This window comes from Crocodylus porosus, unplaced genomic scaffold (genome assembly GCF_001723895.1).
Source record: "Crocodylus porosus isolate Cpor-Errol unplaced genomic scaffold, CroPor_comp1, whole genome shotgun sequence".
Classification (NCBI taxonomy): Eukaryota; Metazoa; Chordata; order Crocodylia; family Crocodylidae; genus Crocodylus; species Crocodylus porosus.
In genome coordinates, this window is record NW_017728886.1 from 63,333,086 (window position 1) to 63,337,970 (window position 4,885).

A 4,885-nucleotide genomic window follows, 5' to 3' on the forward strand; every position below is an offset into this window, starting at 1 on the left:
CAGTGTAATTAAGCATGAAGATAAAACAAAATTACCTGCTTTCAGAAAGAACAAAGTGCCAGGTTTTCAAAGGTAATTAAATGCCCGAATATGTAGTTAGGTGTTTACTGGGAGTTTTAAAAGGATTTAAGCAACCAACTCCTGCTGGAGACATCTAATTCTCATTGGGAGTTAAGTATTTACTGAGGGTTTTTTAAATGTCTGGTAGCTATTAGCTTTTTCTTATGCTTAAAACTGCCCTAAGGGTCTGATCCAACTCTCATTTAAGCCATTGCTTAAAATAAATTGAACTAAAAAAAGTAAGGCGGGGTATTAAAGTTACTTGGTACAAGGTGCCCTTGCACTGAGAGGGTACTTAGTTACATAGGACTGAAACCAAAAGTTAGCTTTTTTCCAAAAAGTTTACTAACTTTGGATATTGAAGTTTGGATACTTTGGGATTGATTTGCAGGAATACTGAACACCCAGACTTATAGATGAAACTTTTGAGAGCTGTGCATATTCTGGACCTTTGAATCTCCAGGTATAGAGTCATTCATGCACACTGAGCACTGTTGTTACTAGTCCTCTTAGCTTCACTAGTACTCTTGCACTTAATAAGTGCTCACTAGTGTAAATAGAGACTGCAAATTTAGTGGCACTGTTGAGAATTTGTATCAGAACTTTGGGGAAGTAGTTTTTATCTATCATGCATTAAAATATATGAATAAAAATTAATCTATTACTAAAATAGAATAAAGAATTAACAGTCAAAAATAAAGTGACAGAAGAGCTCCCCAATGAGAAAGAAAGCATTTTTTCTGTATTATATTAATCAATCTACACAGACATTCAAGCACAGTATTTGATATTCACATCAATAGTTATTAGGAATTTACATTGTACAACACTAAAAATAACAACAACACTAACTATATAATATCTACACTATTGCACTTGCATGTAGATATATACTTCTAAAACTGAAGTTAAAGGATTTTTAATGATCCTTGGTTTCAAGTATCTGTACTGCTGTAATCATCAGCTGTGTGGCCACAGGGCTTCTGGAATGATACATCTGTGTTACTTGCATGAAGAAGAGTTTGGCAACAACTCCTGGCATCATTAGTTACAGGTCTACCAAGTTTTAATTTAAATGCCAGATCTTTTTTTTGATAAGAGTCATCCTTTTTCCACACAGAGTGGACAGATAGGTGGGGTAGTAAAGGGAAGCTAATATTTTTTTCTTATATGGATCATTCAAATTTTGAGGCAAGCCTGAAAAAGCAGTGGTTGGATGAGAGGTTATGTAAATGTGCACCTTAAATAGCAAAATGGCTGAAACATAAATCTTCCTTCTCACTAGGTTACTGGCAAGGCTGTGTAACAAATGAGTCTAATAACATTTTGTACCTGTGGCTTGTAAATCTTATCCTCCGGAAGAAACTGTGATGATGCTAATGAAAAATGGGAATCTCATTCAGGAGTTGTTGATCGTTTCCATACCTAAATATATACTGCTGCAAATTCATCCTGAATGTTTATGACAGTCCTCTTACATAATTGGTCATGAAGAAAAAAATTAAGATGTCTTAAAGGATAGATCATTAAGAACCTAAAGTTAGTTATTTCAAGTTCATAGCTTTGATCAAAAACTCATAAGACTCAAATTTCTAGGCTAGGGACAGACATTACACATAAACCAATTTCATGATCAGAAACTGGTTTAAACTTGTAACAGAATAGACATTCAGTGCACACAAACCAGTTTCAAAATGGCCAAAACCGGTTTGAGATAAACCTGGTTGAATGTAGTATCAGACTTAACTGGTTTATGCAATGTCTGTCCCAGACCCCTTGCTGATTTAAGAGAAACCAGACTCCCCCAGCATTCCAACATGCTCTCTGGGCTGGGTGGGGCTCTCTGCTCCACAGCAGGGCTGGCCTCACCCCTCTGCTCTCTAGCCAGAGCAGGGACCAGACTTAGCAGCGACACCAGCCGGCATCGCCCCATTAAGGCAAAGTGCGAGGGTTAGTGGTGACTTGTAGGGGGTGCATGAGGGTGCACATGCACACCCTGATAGGCTGCGCTCCCTGCTCAGGCGACAGACAGGGGAGGCAGGCAGGAGTACCAGTGCTGCTACTGCGAGTGCTAGCCAGGGAGTGGGAGCACCACGGCCACTTCCAGGAGTGCTGCAGCTGCTTCTGGGAGTGCCGCAGTCGCTTTCCGGCCAGAGCAATAGACTGTGGTGGACATTTTGTACCTGTGGGGTGGGTGGGGGAGGAGTGGAGGGAAGAGTCCCCCCTCTGCAGCTGGGCAGCATCCCATAGAGCCCCGCCTCCCCACCCTGCAGTGATGGGGGAGAAGCAGGGGGAAGAGTCCCCCTCTGGGGGCAGGCATCTTCACAGAGCCTCCTTCTTCACCCCACTGCAGGGGGGGGAGGGAGGAGGGAGAAGAGCCCCCCCAGCACCAAACATGGCCCCCTTCCTGGCCCTGCCTGGGCCTGACTAACCTGCAAAGACTGAATCAATTAATTTTGAATGTCAAAATGTTCAAATCCTGCAAATGTATAGAACTTCATTTAAGCAAGTCATTACTACGGATTTCTTTAAAGTTAAGCATGTGTATGAATGCTGGTAGTATCAGAGTCCAAGGACCAGATCTGTATTTAGGTTCTTAAGTGGAATTTAGGTGTCTAAACTTGAAGCTGTGAGCCTGAAACCTATTTTATACCTTCCACCAAATCCTGGAAGTGTCTAAATTTCGTAAGTGCCACAGTTATTGACCCTAAATTCCCTAAACTTCTGAATGTTCTGCTTCTGTGAGTGCACAAAATGCCTGTTTTGACACAGTTGAACAGCTCAGCACCTTCTTCATACTTAAGCTTAGTTGATATCTAGAAACACTGTTTTTTCCACAAAAAGTCCTGTGAAGACTTTGGTCTGGCAGGCATTCTCAGAGCATGCCTAGCACACCCACAGGGGTGCACTGTAAAATTCAGCTGTAGCCTCTGGTTCTAGTCTATGTTATAATCTAATGTTTTGAACACTTAGCCTTTGGGAGACCCAGGTTCAATACCCTTCTTTGAATTTGGCCTGCTGGAAGAATGCCTAAACTAGCAGACTATGGATTGCTTTGAGTGGTGCCAGTTTCAGTTTCTGCTTCTTCTGGTGAACCTGTGCTATTGTGCAGAAAAAAATTTGAGATCATTTGCTCAAGAGTTCAAGAAAGACTGAATCTATAATCATTTAGTGGTTAAAACATTCACTTGAGTTGGGGAGAGAGGTGGCTTCTTGTTCCTGCTCCTCAGTCTGTTCTTGGATTTTAGCCAACGATCGTTTCATGGGCACTGCATAAATCCTCCTGTGAGCAGGGACCAAACCCTGGGTTCTCCTACTCTGCAGGTGAATGCCATAATCACTAAGCTACAGACTTGTGCTCTCTGATCCCTTAATTTTTTTTTGCTTCAGCAGGACTGCCCCCTGTCCAGATAGCTGACATCCTGGTGGCTTGTTCAAGAATTCTTCTGGGAGGTGAGAGATGTGGGCTTGGATGCCCCAAGGCAGTCTAGGAAGTTGAATCAGTCTCCCACATCCTAGCTGAGTGCTGCAACTACTGGACTACAGTGCACACCACCCCCACTGTCACTGCTTTGGAAGCGTGAACCCTGCTCAGTTCTCTGAAAGAAAGTTCACAGGTGCCTGGTTCAAGGAGAGGACTCTGTGCTTTGGATCTAGGGTGAATAGAAGCACCTCCCTTCAGTTCTGAGATGGGTGTTATAGGAAACAAAACTTAAGACTCAGTCTTGTCCTCAGTGTTTCTAGCATCCCTAAGCATCTGCACACTGACCGTGCTTCTCTTAGGTGGCTCCTTCTCAGTGCACTGACTATTCTGCATCCCATTCTCAGACACCAAATTCCTCCCTCTGCCCCGCGGGGAGAGCTGTGCCCCACTCTCGAGTCCTGCATTCCAGGACCCCGAGGTGTCTAAATCCTTCACGTGTGCTAGTGTAGTCCTACACCGCTAAATAAGTTATTGCCAAAATGCCTTGATGTGAGGAGATGCAGGAAATAAATAATAGAGTGATGCATAAAAAAAAAAAATCCCCAGCCTTGGTGCATCAGCTTGCTCTCACATCTGTTGTGTGTGATTGGATTAGAGACCAATATAATTGTGCGCAACTGCCCTGGTGCACAACTGCTGGTTTTTTGTAGCCAGAACATTTCTTAGGGTGACAAGTCATTTTCTTCATTAAGCTTTAATAAGTCCTACAGTTCATCATTCAATCCACCCTTTGCTGATAAATAGACCTTTCCAGCTGTGCTGGCTAGACTCTGAAACTGGTGCGGAGAAGGACTTTTTTTGAGCAGCCCCCCCCGAAATCTGCCGACTCAGGACTGTAATGCAAGGTGCAGCTCCCAGTCTGGAGAATGACCAGCTTGTGTCTGAGGAGGTGCTTCCCTGGGGGTGGGCCCCGCAGGCGGGGAGGCAGAGGTGGACCAGTGCCCGTCCGAGGGGGTGCAGAGGCTGCACACGTTAGACTGAAGCGGAGCCTGCTGCTCTTGCCTTCCCCGTCGTTGTGGAAAGCAGGGCACATGCCCTTCACCCTCCATCAACCGGCTGCAGCACATAGCGGCGCAAGGAATTTGATGTGGGTTTTAGGAGCCATCCCAGGGCAAGGACCCGGGCCAAGCCCGCACAGCAAGCCCTCCACGTGGCTTAGGCGGTGCTAGGGCAGAGGGGGCAGCACGGGAAGGGCCCCCGCGGGCGCTAGGGCCGGGCTGAGGGAAGCACCAGCTCCGGGGGGGACCTCGGCCCCGGGGACAGGGTTTGTGGAGACGGCTCGGGCGGCGCCTCAAGTGCGCGCCCCGCTCCTGGCCGCAGCGCGGGGCCGCCCGGGCCGCG